Genomic DNA, 16,392 nt, shown 5'->3' on the forward strand with positions numbered 1-16,392 from the left:
ATATCAAATCTGTCCATGTGTTCTGACACTTGGACTCCCCTGGCACCCAGCCGCCCGTTCTTGTGTCCAGAAGACAGAGCCTCACCTGTAGAGAGCCCTTGAGTGCCTGATCTGTTCCTCCAGTGGGGGTCCACTGAATGCACGCGGGGGAGAGCTGCGGGGCTGAAGTGTGCCGCCAGACTGCAAAAAGACTCCCTGAATGAGCACGCAGGAGATCAAGGAAAGCCCCTGAAAATCCCATTAGGTCCCAAAGGCACTTGTTGCCTTGGCTTAGACCTTTGCGCGCCGTCCTGCCCTGGGCTACATCTCTCTCTTTGTCAACCGTGTATTTTTCTTAGATCTTATCACATTAGTTCCAGTGGAAGCTGGAAATCTGCAATAATTGCGAGCCCTGTGAGGACGGCAGGAGAGAGCGCAGGGGGCAGGAGGGGGAGGCCAAGAGGCCACAGAGAGGAAGGGTACAATGGGTGGACGGTTGAATCGGAGAGGCACTTTTTTTTGTTTTTGGTCGGTTCGAAAAAAATGAAATGTAGAGAGACGGCTTTTCAAATGTAGACTGAAGCTCTTTGTTGAAATATGCTGGATTTTCCACACTTAATCCGTCCGTATGCAGCCGAAGTTCATCACAAATGTGGGGATTCATGTCTTCACAGAGCCTACTCTTTTTATGAAGCCAGCTCTTTATATGAGAAGTGATATTTGTATAACAGTTTGGCTTTTCCCATGGGAAGACATTTTATATTTGATTCCGACAAAGACGCTTTAGCAAATTCATTCACTCGTATTAAAAAAAAACTAAACAAAAAAATTTTTTCCCACACAACTCTTACTCATTTTAATGACCTACCCATTAGATAAGAATATTATGCTTCTACATATTGTTATAAGAATCTTGTGCTTCTATATATTGTTAAAAATCTTGGACCGCAAAGATCATAACTTGCACTGAGACTAAGGCTGCATCATTAAGGCTGTTTAAGTGGCCTCAGATGTGCTGTCAAAGCTGTGAGGGAGCGGCTGAAAACTACCCATGGAGAAACGCATGTGATTTGCCACCTCTGTAGGAGTGACATTTTCCGCCTGGGGAAGCTGTGGGAGAGATGATCAATAAGGCCACTGATCAATCCTGACCGCTCTCTTTCTTATTCATGGTGAGGCGGCCCACTCCACACTTTGACGTAGCACCTCCGCGGCGGCCTGGGCTTCCTGTGCTTGCTCTGGCGGAACCGGGGGTGAGATCGTTGATCACTCATCTGGAGCTCTTTGGAGAGGAGGAGAGCATCCGTCAGGCCCTCGGAGAGCCTGTCGCTCCACTGCCGCAGACTGGCTTTCGCTATCTGCCTGACAAGGGAATGATTAACAAACCCTGCAGATGCCCCCCAACCAAACCAAGTGTGCCAACCCCCTTTCATAGGCTAATGGTGAGGCAGGGCGGTGGCAGTGCTGATAAAACAGTTCAACTCATTTTCATTTCTCATTGACTCATTGATTCTCTTCTGCATTCAAATGTATATTTACCCTCCCCTGTATCTTCCATCAGCACTCGACTGCGCTCATCAACTGCAGTGCTTGCCAATAGCCGTGCTTTACTGCTTGACAGGTGGACACGGACACAGTACTTACAGCATCGCAGGACCATTACACTTCTATTGAGCCTCCTAGTCTTCAGCTCAGAGGACATGTTGTAAACACTCAAAGGGCCCAACCATTCCAAACAGAGAGAGTGAGAGAGATAGAGTTATAGAAGGAGAGAGAGAGAGAGAAAGAAAGAGAGAGGTAGCCAGCGAATGACAGAGAGAATATTGAGTCTGAGTAGTAGGCCCCTTTCTTGCCCAGTGACAATTGGAAACTTTCTCTGAATGTTGCATTTATTGCCTGAACTTCTGAACCCTTTATTTTAAACCACTGTGTAAATAAAAACAATCCACCCTGATACCATAGCAACACTTACTTGGGCCATATAATGTCAGAACAAAGGCGGAAAGTTTGGCTGCGGTGATGGGATGCTTTGGAGCGGAATGATGCATTGCACGTGTTTGTGCCATAAATGATTCCCACTAATGCCATGATGGCTTTCTCTTGAGCCAAGAAGTCCTTAGGTGATTTTTTATTACCCAGTAAAAGCATCTATTACTTAACTAACAGCAGTGGTGGTCATAGCAAGGGCATCATGGTCCAGACAATATTAGTACTCCACGCCATGTACTCGGTATGAAAAAAATTAACAAGACATGCCACTGTCCATACTGGATTATTATACACAGAATTAAGTTAAAGTCATCATTTTAGAATTGCTTACTTTGAAAGACTCAATGCAATCACTGTTTAATACCATCAATCTTATCTTGAACAATTAGAGATGAGGCTACAAGTGGTCAACCAGTCTTTTGGCTGCTAGTGTAAGTAAAAAAGTTCCTTTAAATAAACCAGCTATAGATAAAAAAAATATAGGAAAAAAACTCAAAATCACAAAAATAAAAATCGAGAAAAAATTACACAAGGAAAAAGGTGAAGGAAAAGCTGATAAACTTTCTAATACTTTCAGATGTCTGGAAAATTCAAATAGAAGAAAGACCTGTTCTTTAAAAGCTATCCCTTTCCAATTAAACACAGAAAACAGCCAATAGAAATAGGAAATATACGCCCTTCATTAAAATCCACTTTTTCTCATGTGAAACCTGACACACGTGCTTTGGTGCCGAATGGTTAGCCCTTGTTAAGAGAAGCCCACTGTGGTGCCACCTTCCAACCAGTCCATTGTTTGGAACTTGGAGGCAAAGATTATGTGGTCACGTTTAAAAAGAAATGGGAAGAGACCCCCCTTCAGAAAAAAAGGAGGAACTTAAATAGTGTGCATACAAGTGGATGTGAGGCTGCACATTAGGGAGCTCCAGGCTCTACCCATCAGGTTGCTGCAGTCACCTGGTGCCTTTGCCACCCAGCAGGACGTGCTTTCATCTTTTGTTGTCGAGCGGGGAATGGGCGGTGTTTTATCCATGCAGCTGGTTTAGCCCGCCGGTTCCCAAACCTCCCTAAAACCCCGTCAGTCTTCATCCCCCCCCTCCTCCTCCTCCTCTTCCTCCAAAGTCCAACCACCACCATCATTAACACCTAGCACAATACCGCACAGCCCAAGGTCACACACAGTTCCAAAGAGTAGTGATACAGGTTACTGTAGAAAAAAACTAAATCTTAAAACCTTTTAAAAATGCTGCATTATCCTTATTGCCTTAAATTATATGACATTTTTTTGTTGTGTACTGCATTAGAGGATTTAGTAAATGAGATTTGAGATTCTTCTCCACACCAGAACAAGCATGCCTGACTCCTTGTCAAAGCTGTGCTGCCTGCTCTGCCTGCACTGCTGCTGGGCGGCCCTGAGAGTGCTGCTGGTGGCGGAGCGCTTCTTATTGGATAAGTGGAGTGCCTTTGTGCCTTTGAGCTGGGGATAGCCCGTTGGGTTCTTAATCACTCTCCCTCTCTGAGGTGACCAGTGTTCTGGGCAGGATAAAGGAGCCGCTTCCATTGAACGTGCTGTTGATCTAGGCCCGCTTTGAGCTTGCCACTGAGGTTTGGGGAAGCAAGGTAAACAAATGGCAAACAATAGGGTTGTGCTCCATAAGCAAAGCATACTCTCTGGGGGGGCTGTTTCAGAGACAACCCCCCCACCCCCACCCCCCAACACACACACACACACACACACACACAGATATTCCCTTTGGACTTCACCACACACCTCTACTACATGTCCCAATTCTCAATGCACACCCAAAACGAAGCCTAAGCTTCACATTTGGCCTAGCATTCCCAGGATAATAATAATAATCACACACACACACACACACACATGCACATGCGCGCACGCACACACACACACATGCACACACACACAAAACAGGGTTAAAAGGGCCAATGCAACCCTCATGAGAAATACATGCTCACACGTTTTTTCACACCACTTTAAGTGGTGTTAAGAAGTCATGGACATGTCTAACAGGTCAATACATGTGGGGTAATTGGAACAGCTTGGGAAAATATGATTCAAAACACCTTAATTAGGAGGAGAGATCATTCCATTCAGCATTCACACTGAAAGTCAGGATGAGAGCATTTGCTGGGAACACCTCCTGATTTTTTCAATCACACTCGACAAGAACAATATTGAGTAGATCAAACCTACAGACAGAGTCTGGAGCAACTGAGAGTTAGTTATGAGCACAAACATAACAATTGAGATGTTGGCTATTAAATGTCATAATTGCAACCACGGTGAACGGACCAGTCAAGGTAACATAGAACATTCATCAGGACTCTGATGAAGATGTGACTACATCGAAACGTTAGTCAAAGTTAATAATGTTTTGCACCTTTTAGTAAAGAATAAAGAAAATTAAGAGGACATCTAAACTGCACCGGCGTCTCTCCTTCTCTGTAACATAGAACATATTTGATTGAATATGGATAGCATCAACAATGGAAAGAATCACAAAGTATTCAAATCAAACCCAAACACACAGAACGATTCCTGAACACTGCGATTACTGATGACTCCCTCGGATTTCCTATGATTGTCATGGATGTTCCATCCTTTCAAAATTGGGTTTAAAAATCGGGAGGTCTGTTCTCAGATTAAAGGGGGCAGGCACACGTCTCATTGATCCAAAACTAACTGTGACGCAATAAAGCTGGATGTCAAGCACCAGAGACTGTCTCTCATTTATGCACATATAACTTAACTCTTTTGGGTTTGTTTTTGTACACAGCTATTGTTTTTAATAAATACTAATTTCACAACTAACACAATTAACACAAAACATTTATGATCAGCTTTAAAGGCATGGCATTATCAAAAGACACTGAACTGTGCCATCTGTACTCCTTTTGTTTCCAGGTAAGTCTATATCAAAATGTTTGGCCAAGACATATACAGTTGAGGCTACAGGTTACATGTTGCTTAAAACATTTATATTGAAGGACATCATGACCAAGTCATAGTAACCATCAGTGTTTCCATCAACATCAATTTATATTTATGTTATGTTTATGTTATAAGTAACTTAGCAAATAGATTCCTGTTGATCTTCATTTAAGCATTCCAGCTTTTGAGCTGGCTGTAGGTCGACCATTAATGTTAACTGATAGGCTTGTGTTAGGACAGGTTAGGTGACATGGGAACATTTGAAGCCCCTCTCCTAAGCAAGTAGAGAATCTGCACAGTTCTTATCACTAAACATTTCCAGATAGTTTCATTCTGATAAGGACCTTCATAAGCAAAAAAGACAATCCGGATGCAACCCTCATTTAACTGGACCTCTGCTGAGCTCACACACACACACTGTACCACGGCAGGTCTTTTTCCCTTTTACAAAATGATGTACGGTCCGTCGTTAAACATCCCTTAACATTTCCCTTTCCTCAACATCGAAACACTTGCTCCTAAGCGATGCCTCTTGAGGTACAGAGTGATAGAAAAGCTGACCAGGAAGATATTTTGTTAAAACATTAGACATTTTTGACATTAAAAAACATTGTGACATCAAAAATTGTGTTTTTGTTAGTATTTGGCGACCAAGCAGCAACTCTGCTAAACATCCAGTGGGCTCTAATCTGTATGACACGCAATGCTCTAGGCAATAGGCTACAGTGATGCCATTGTGGACTAATTAATGCTAATCATTTTGATAATTTAATACCATGCACATGACCTTACACGCAAAGAAAACAAACAAAAGACATAGACATGTTCTTCTAATTGTTAAAAAGCATTACTTATTACTCAACTGATCATGGCTGATTGAACCCTGCAACATACCAATCAATGAGCAAATGTTGGTGTTCATAGCACAGATGTCACTTGGACTGGTCACAATAAAGGATCACTCCGAAATGTGCAGTTTTATCACACAACACAATGCTACTGATGTCACAATATCCACCAGAGTGGTTGTCATGTGAACTGAATGTAGAGGTGATGTGCTCACTAACACTTTTTTGTTCACAAATTAACACATTTGTGAACAAATAAACCTTTTGTGTGCATAGAAGTCTCATGTTTTACTCCAACACATGAAAAATGGGAGTGAAAACCCATGTGCTGCATTTATATTTTTATTCAGTATACTGTATATATACAGTGGTATGTGAACCCATGCTAAAGTTGACTAAAAAGAGGGAAAAAAACATACAGGGGGCATAAGTATACAGACCTCTATGTTAAATTCCAGGCCAGTTATTTCATGTATGCAGGATACTATGCCATAGTAGGATTACTATGCATTGGCATGGGGTACTTTCCATAAAATCATCTCTCAATGCAAATCAAACCAGCTATTAGGCTAACTGAAATAAAACCATGCTGATCTCTAGGTATGGTGAAGGGTATGTGATGATGTGGGGGTATTTTAATTCCAAAGACCAAGGGAACTTTATCAGGATGCATAGTATAGTATAGTATAGTATAGTATAGTATAGTATAGTATAGATACAAACTAACCAACAAATCTAAAACTATACCATTAGATTATATTTCTTGTCTGTTCGGATTCTTTCATGTAAAACTGAAACTGAAATTTAATCTGGTAAATTCAACAATTGATTTTACAGTTGCATTTCTGGTATTCTACTGTTGAAATGGTGTCATTTTATGTCACGCAGTCCTAAAAGTGTTCTGTGTATTGAAAATGTAACCAGGGGTATAGCTTGCAAATATATATGGCAACAACAACATAAACTATATCAGGTTAACATAGAAAAATAATAACTAATTTGCATTAGTAGCTTACAACATTGTAAATAACGGTCCTTTCTGACTAGCTCCAGCATGGCTTAATTTCTGTTTGTTACTAGGTAAAGAGTTCAGAGCCAACATTCTTTGCCTGCACTTAAAACTGTATTGAATTTGGCAGAAGAAAGAACTTCAAAATGTTCAAATGTATTGTGTTCAAGGTTTCTGTACTCCCTTGAGGTGTACGTAAATACATTGAAAATTACTTGTTGGTGTGTGGAAAGCACAATGATTAACCTGTGGATATTTAAGTATTCATGGAAATGGAAACTATATAAACACAATTGTGTGAATGTATGTCTTTCAAAAGACACATTAATAGGGAAGGTAATTGCTGTTTATCAATGTATAGTTGAAAGTCAGTGAGCAGTGCCCATCCTTACAATCTCTACTTTGCTGAAAGTTTTGACTGTTATAATCAGCAGATCAAATTATTTTTTACATAGCCATGACTATAAAAATATAGTGCTATTAAAATTATTATTATGACCGCCGCGCAGCGAAGCGTCCCGGGAATCATTCCGTCAATGATTCCCGGGACACTGAAAGACCGGGGTACACAAAACTTGGTGGGCATGTAACCCCACATGGATAGCATGGAACCATCGTTTTTCGTTTTGATCTGTAGCCCCCCCGCTGGACTGGACCTCCCGAAAGGAGGGTAGGGCAGACACAGTTTTCTGTGAATATCTCGAAAACCGTAGGGTTTAGGAGGACCATTTTTTTTTTGTATGTTGATCTCAAGGGGCCATGTCAACCCATTCCATAACCACTCATTTCATGTATAGCGCCACCTAGTTAAACACAAAAAAGTAAAAATGAGGTGTTGTAATTGAAGGTATCTGTGACCTAACATAGTCAAAACTGCACAAAATTGGAAGTGTAGGATCATTATGACACCCTCTGTATGCACGCCAAGTTTTGTGGAATTCCGTTCATGGGGGGCCACACAATAAATTAATTTATGTTACTATACACCAACTGGCCTGTAGGTGGCCGGAGACAGTTTTCTGTGAATATCTCGAGAACCGTAGGGCCTAGGAGGTCCACCTTTTTTATGTATGTTGGTCTTAAGGGGGCATGTCAACCCATCCCATTACCACTTATTTCATGTATAGCGCCACCTAGTTAAAAATTAAAAAGCAAAAAATTAGGTGTTTTCATCACAATATCTCTGGCTGACAAGGTCAAAACTGCACGAAATTAAAAGTGTAGGATCATTATGACACCCTCCGAATGCATGCCAAGTTTTGTGTACTTTCGTTCATGGGGGGCCTTACAATAAAATAATTTATGTGTACATTTAGTGACGTACACCAACAAGGATTCCCGGGACACTGAAAGACCGGGGTACACAAAACTTGGTGGGCATGTACCCCCACATGGATAGCATGGAACCATCATTCTTCGTTTTGATCTGTAGCCCCCCCCCCCGCTGGACTGGACCCCCCGAAAGGAGGGTAGGGCAGACACAGTTCTCTGTGAATATCTTGAGAACTGTAGGGCCTAGGATGACCATTTTTTTCCGTATGTTTGCCTCCAGGGGTCATGTTAACCCATTCCATGTGCACACATGTGCATAAACAGATACACACGCACACACATACATTTACAGTAATCATACGTATGACACATACTCACACAGTAGACATATGTACGCATGCATGCACATGCACAAACACACATACGCAGGCAAACACACAAGCACGCACATACACACACACACACACACACCCACACACATAAACATAAATTTGTACACGCACACATGCACACAATTCAAGAATTTTTCCCGTCATCTACTCCCTGAATTTTTGGTCATTGATACCCGGGACACCGAACCACCGGGGTACATGAAATTTGGTGGGTATGTAGCCCCACTAGACTTTTATGGAAAAATTTCATTTTGTCCCCGGGGACCACGGTATTAGAACGGCCGATACATAATTACAAATTCAGTAGGATTAAAAGAAAGCCAAAATAAATATTCATCATCATCATCATGGCTGCATTTTCAGTATTGGCGAGAAGTAGTCGTTTGTCCACTAGATGGCGCATCGTTGCAGTGAGACGTAATTTTGTTGGAAGTTAAAAGTGGGTTAGAAAAAACAATGGACGCTTCCTACAAGGACGGTAATTTACCGCAGCGAACATCTAATAAGGATAGGACGATGTTCACATGAAGTGTAATTCCCATTTCTTCTTGAAGCCGAAATAAATCTGAGGATGTTTATCGGACATGCTTGGTTTTTACTGCAGGTACGTTAATCTTGTAATATCAATAAGGACCTAGGTAATGTTACCGTTAGCGTTGGTTGAGTGATGGAGGCATTTGATTGATTGCATTTGTAGAAAACTATAAATGCGGTTATACCAAGCAAATGTATAGCAGCACTGTTTGTATCTTTCGACTGTCATTTATTGCACGTGCTACAAAATCATTCTGTGCAATGGAAGATTTACTAACGTTACACCGGTCTGATACAGTTTTGCCTATACATGCGTGAGACTGAGACGCCTGTTTATTTTGTTTTAAGTGCGTGCAGGGTGTGAGAGGGGAATCGATGTGCTTTGATTACAGCTTGGTAGTTGTAGTCTGTGAAATTAAAAAGCACGTGTGTGTGAAGTATCCAAACAATGACACCTTCATTTCATTATGGCTGCTTTAGCAAAACACCTTAAGCTACTGTGTAGTGGGTCCCATTTAAAAGTGGCTACTTCATTCGCGCTTTCCTTGACTCATGGAGCTGCGTGAATGTTATTACAACTTTTCGCCACGATATGACAGTTTAAGTCCGCTTGATACTGTAAGGCGTAAGCCATTGGTTTCCAAAGGAGATTTTATTTGTGTCGCCAGCATAGCCTATTGACAATTTATGTTGTAAATAGGCCTACCTTATAATCCTACCTGTAGCTTAGGGAAGCTAACAGCTTTCTATTAGGATCTAGTTTGTTAGTTACCGTTTTGTCATAACTCCCTGATGCATTTTTGCATTTAGAATAGCCAGAGCGTGTATATCTCAATCGGAAAATTAAACAATATCGGGTGCCTATGGGTGAACCCAGCCTGATCTGCCCGCTATTTATTGTTTGATTTCTTAAAAGATTGAGCTTGGTCTGATGAAAGCCAGACTAGCCATGGACCTCAGTTAAACAATGCAAGGGAACATGAATCAGCCTATATTTGCACGAACAATAACGGACAAAAGCGCTTCAACTTTGGCCCGTTAAAATGTGTATGAACAGTCTAGCGACGCATTTCATCAAGGCACATTTGGACATGTCAGTTATTTGCACCACTGGTTAGATGTAAAACAGCATTTCGTTTCAGACTAGGCTACTGTTACTTAATTTGTGCATTAACAATAACGTTTCAGACTACTGTTACTTAATTTGTGCATTGACAATAAAGTATTACATGAACTAAAGATAACACAAATCTTATGTAGAAGAAGAAACATTCACAAAAAATCCATCCATCCAAAAATGACCTTTGTTTTTGATAGCTGTTGAAAACGGCATGGAACTGACAGAGATGTTTTTGTTTATAAATACATAAAAAATAAATAAATAAATAACATTATGCTCATACCTTTTGCTTTTCCCAAATACAATGTAGCCTACAGGTGTAAGTGACCTTTCATCAATCCAGTTGCAATGGATGAACTGTGATGAACTGCCCTACTTGTGATTGTTTAGAGATTTTAAAGGTTTTATAACAATGCTACATCTTCTTTGGCTATTCTACAATCTATTCACCTTTTCAGCACCAGTAGGCTACTTTCTGTGCAGCCGCACACACACACTCAGGCATGCCAAACAAGCATACACAAAAGTTTCAAGAGTGGGGGATGGAGTAAAATATGGAGACAAATTGAAGTGTGATTTATTTTCGCGGAACGGATGTACAGGACTGAGCGGCGGTCATATGTTGTACCGCTATGCGGTACATCTAGTTATTGTTATTATTATTATTGTATTAGTAGTAGTAGTAGTAGTAGTAGTAGCAGCAGTATTTTTTACTGTTTTTTCTTTTTGTCATAATTACCACTGCTTGCCAAAAATGTCCCTGCACAGCAAAGTAACACTCCTGACATCATGCCCAGGTGCTGGATACACGTGCTGTAAGGCATACACAGATACAATCTCTCATTGTACGTCGGGATTTGGCCAGTTCATTAGAGGGGCAAAAAAGGACACATGCCCTCAACATCAAACAGTGCCACCTACTGCTACAGGACAATACTGCCAAAGACTTCTCAATACATCTGTGCTGAGGATGCCAGAAAGTAAACTGACGTGCAGGGGTTAATGAGAGCAGATAGTCTCAATCACGAGGTATGAACAGTGAATGACAGTGAAAACATGTGTAAGGTCAAAGATGCGGCTGTATAATCTTCCTCCTCCTTGTGTAAATATGTAGTTGATTTCAAACTGATTTAATCTGGGCTCGTGTGAGCATAGCGCCCCAAAATCAGTCCAGCAGTCAGGCAAGTGTAACAGAGCAGAGACATTGGTGTTAAGTCGAGGATGGCATTTTTAATGCCCATGAAAGCCCTCCCCAGATGGCGGCGAAGAATTTAGTTAAAATGGCATTCACGTTTTTACAAAGCAATCTAATTGAGAACAAACTGTCATTGAATGAGGCGAAACCATGACCGAGGGGCTGTGGTGGTCCTCGGCACCCGGTCCCCCTGCCACTTCAGTTGGACGTGGTAACGAGGCGGGACTGGGGCCCCTGTGCTCCCCCATGACTGCTGAGTGACATGAGAGGCAGCCACAGATAACATGCGCAACGGGCCTCCACAATAGCCTTTCACTGGCTTTCACAGGGGACACAGTCCACACCCAATGGACTGTGAAGGGAGGCGGACTGAGGGATGAAATCGTGAAGTTTTCATCTCGGATCTGAAAGTTCTGCTTGTTTTCAAACAGTGTGCACCACAAAAGGGGGAACTGCAGCCTGAGATCAGTAAATGTTAATATTTGGACCACGGCAGTACTTCTCCCCCACTCTGCCAAAAATGACTGTGTCTTCATAAGAGCAGAGATTATGTGTGGAGTTTTGTCGGCAGAATTAAACTATGCAAAGAGGGGGGAGAGGTGATATTAATGCAGTGAATTAATGTGTGCAGTGAAAATGTGTGCTTGTGTGCGTGTGTCGTATCCGCAGGCATGAATCTGGGCTTGAATTCTAAATAAAACACCAACACACTGTGCCAGAGCCTGGCTGCAGATCACTTTAGCTACTCTGCATCTTCAGTCTGAATGTTCTTACAGAGGGTATCGTAAAAGAATGGTTGATAAGTACGCACATGGGTTGAGCTGAATGCACATTGTAGGCCACACAATACAGATGTGTGAGAGTGACACTGGCTCCACTCATGTCATTAGTTTACTTTAGGCGCACGCACAAAGGAACACTACGAGAAAGAAGCGTGATTGATAGAACAAAAGGCATCCTCAAAATTATTAAAATGAGCAAAATAGGAGTTTCAGCCTCTTAAAATGCACCATCAATCATTGCTTCAAGTCTTGACGCCCCAATCACAACCCTCTATGGGAATTTGTGAGTTTGAGACATCACTCACAGCCTTTTTGAACGTAAAAAACTTGCTGTGTCAGGCGATTTTTGTCTGGAAAGACTGCAGATTGTTTAGACTAGCGTCTGTCTCTTAGTCAAAGAGCTCAGCAACAGAAGGGCCAAAAACGTATCAAACAGTGAGCAACAAATAAAGAAATCACAAGATGTCGCTGGATTTCTCAAAGGGATTTGAGACATAATGTACTGTCTGGGCTTCTTGTATGTAGCGCATGTTTCATTTTTTTTCTCTAACAAGTGGAAATGGCTGTGGCGCAGTGGGAGGGGGTGTCTGTCTTTGGCCGTGTGTCCCACTCGCTCATTGAGGTGATTCATGGCTGTGTATTTTATTTTGTTTTGTATAAACAACGGCGCTATGCGCTACCTTTATCAGGCCACAGCGCACTTTGATTATTCCTCCCCAAAGTCCTCCCATCTGTCCACGTTTCTGCGGCCTGAGCCTCTTTCAGGGGCCTGACAGGGAGTACAGAGGGAAAGAAGTGAACTAGTAGGGGGCCCTCATTTCACACCAACCCCTCGATTGTGCCCCTCCAGACCAAAGCACTCTTCTATAGCTTTTTGATAGGCTTTCAATCCCAGCCCCACTGACAAGATTTTCTTTAGGAGGAGTAGGAGTTGTGGCTTTTTTTGGTGGAGGGGGCGTCGGGGGCTTACTGTGGAGATTCAGAAGGGGAAGGGCGGGTGGGTTGAAGTGGGGTTGGGAGGGGTGGGGGGTTGCTGCAGAGGTGATTTTTCTTTTTTTTTTGGATGGGGGGGGGGGGGGGGGGGGTGCAGTGGGTGTGGATAGACCTCGTGGTGGAAAGTAAAAACTGCAGCAGATGGGACTGATTGTGCTCTCTAGGCAAATGAAGGGGGGAGACATCTGCAGCAGAAACATACTGGTGGTCTAAGGCAATTAAGGATGGGGAGTGGAGGGAGGGAGAGGGAGGGAGGAGGGGAGGGGAGAGACGGGCTAGGCGGAGGAAAAGAAAAAAGAGGAGAGGAAAGGACAGTGCTGCCTGCCGGTGCATAGAGATGAAGTCAGGCTCACATTACAATGAGGACAGCTACAATAGGGGGAGCCGTCGAGAAGGAGATGTGGAGTTGAGGGGGCTTTGTGTGTGTGTGTGTGTGTGTGTGTGTGTGTGTGTGTGTGTGTGTGTGTGTGTGTGTGTGTGTGTGTTTGGGGGGGTGGGTTGAAGATTAATGTACGGTGGAGCCACCAACAACACCCCGCACAGCCAAAATAAGAGGAGGGTCTCCTTTTTTTCCCCTGCAGAGGAGGGTCTTTTTTTCAAGTCGGAGTTATAAAGTGTGTCCTTTTTTCTCGCCCTTCTATCCCATTTGAACCCTGAGGTCATGTACAGAGGTGACAGCTTAGGCGTGCACTGTTGTGGATTTAATGTGGACCCGTTTCTTTTTCTTATCCTCCACCCACCCGAACCCCCCATTCAGTCCCGGCCGAGGTGACGTGACAAAGCGGGGTCATCCCAGGGATTATACCCATTTAACGTAGCCTTTATTTATTGATTCGGAGCTTGGGGGGGATATCTGGGGCAGGAGAAGAATGCTGCCATGGTGTTTACAGGCGCGGCCCTCCAGGGATATGTGTGCAACAATGCAGCCCCATCGCAGATTTGCATAACTCTCGCCTCATCACAACACTCCCGAGTTGTTTCAAATAATTGGGGCAACTAAACAGGATGCAATTGTTGAGTAAGTAGGCTCCTCTTTATGGGTTACACACTAATGGCAAATCATACTCTCATTAAGCAAATGCAAAACACACACACACACACACACACACACACACACACACACACACACACACACACACAAGATGGAGAATTATCTAACAAAACAAATGAGTAGAATCCTCCATAAGTCTTTACATTGCCATAGGAATTATGCAAAAACACATTAAGTCTTACTTAGCATACAGATCACAACACTGTAATAAGACTAGCAGAGAACAAACCTAAACTAAATCCTCTCAGTTCCCACAGTTCAGCAGATCAGGGTGAAGGCTAATTCTGAAACCACAGGCCTATATAAAACCCATTAGTAATGTAAGGCCTAACAGTGGTTTCCCACCATTGGACACTAGGACTGGGTATTGATTGCTGACAACCTCACAATATGATACGTATCACGATGCGATACATATCACGATACACATTCAATGATTCTGAATTATGACCATATCCTAAAAGGAATTTACTACAACATTTGTTCTTTATTGGTTTTTGATGTAAATATTATATTACAATATTATAATAGCACTTGATTGTAAGTTAGGGCTGTATATTGGCAAGGACCTTGCGATATGATATGCATCATGATACATGGGTCACGATACAATACATTGCGATATGATACATATTACGATATGTTGCAATACTTTTACCGGAAATGTAAAAATAGAGCTGGAATCACAATTGGCTGTGTACCACCTGGGCAGTAGAATATGTAGATCACATGATACTGATAACTCAGCAGACAAATAAATATCACAATAGTCAGATATTTTTGCATAGTCTAATGGTTTGATAAAACATATCGATATTTGAAAGCAGTGGCGATACGATATATCGATATATTGATATTTCGATATCGAAAGCACAGCGCTATTGGCCACTACATAGGGAAAGGAGGGCCTGGACATAACATGAATAGGCGATTTGCCATAGCTGTGCGTGGTTAAACTGCATACATTCAATATTGTCAAAACGGTTTCCGTCTAAAACACCCTCCATCTTTTCATGGACATTCATTCAAAGTATTTCAAACCAGTAATTTGCCCCTGACATGGTCAGAAAAATTGGTCTGTCGAGGCCTGATTCAGCTCCTAATTGCCAAGCCAAAGGACAATCATAATGGTGGTCATCTGAGCTCCTCGTCTTTGAAGGAACACTATGCAGACAGGAGTCCCCAATTACTCACAATTGGCATGGGGCATTCAGAGACGGACTCCCTCTCAAGACTGAAACCAGAGCCCAGCCTGTGCTAATCCTGTGGTTTCTTCACCTTTTGAATCACTGCTCTCCCCACTGGAGTGGACACCTCAAGTGTCAGACAGACTCCCAAAGTACAGTGAAACAAGCCTGTTGACTCCCCGTCTAAATCAGGAGTGAGGAGGCCCTTCTTTCCAACAGACACAGTGAATCCCCCCTCCTTTTTTCGAAACTCGCCCGGCTTGTTCCTCGAACGGATCCTCCTTTTATCCAAGCACGGACTCAATGAGCCCCTTTTAAGACTTTGGGGGGGCTATACACTGCAGCACTGAACAATGCATGTTTGCTCATAAGAGGGTGCCCCGAAATTTGAAGGCAGCTCATTGTGTGTCATCTCTCAACCACCCATCATCTCGACATGTGCATTCAAAAAATAATGTCATAGCCAAACAAGAAAAAAGAAAGAAGCTCTCCAAAAACATGGAGGTGAAACTGAGATAAGCGATGTCTCTCTTTGTGTAAGTGCTGAGTGTTTTCAAGACGTGGCGTGACCTGTTGTTGTCCGAGAATCATTATGTAATAAAAGTACAGATGAGATATCTGCTATTAAAGTGGCTTTGCTTGTAGTATTGTCAATAACACTTGACTACACTGACTAGGAGAATCTGTAAATTGAAAGAAATATCACAAAGCAATGATATTATGTTTACTTGTATATGATTTCAGGAACAGCCTGAGCAAGTGAGATAGAAAGAGACCAGCAAGACTTAGACAAAGGGACAAGGAGGCCAAAAGAGAGAGGCAGAGAGGGAGAGAGGGAGAGAGAGAGAGAGAGAGAGAGAAGAAAGAAAAGATGGACACAGAGAGTGGGGCTACCACCCTGGGGATATTTTCCCTGCTCCTTGGAGGAGCTGGACATTCTTATGATTGTGCAGCGGAGTGAATCGCCGCCATCACAAAACACTGCAGCGCATTGAGCGTCCTGGCAGAGGGCAGCAGGAAGGTGACACACTGGCAGTGAGAATGAACTTAATCCCCTAAACTCTTGTTGAGACTTGTCTTTGCTCCAGGTC

The sequence above is a fragment of the Alosa sapidissima genome, chromosome 20 (assembly GCF_018492685.1).
Source record: "Alosa sapidissima isolate fAloSap1 chromosome 20, fAloSap1.pri, whole genome shotgun sequence".
NCBI classification, from domain to species: domain Eukaryota; kingdom Metazoa; phylum Chordata; class Actinopteri; order Clupeiformes; family Clupeidae; genus Alosa; species Alosa sapidissima.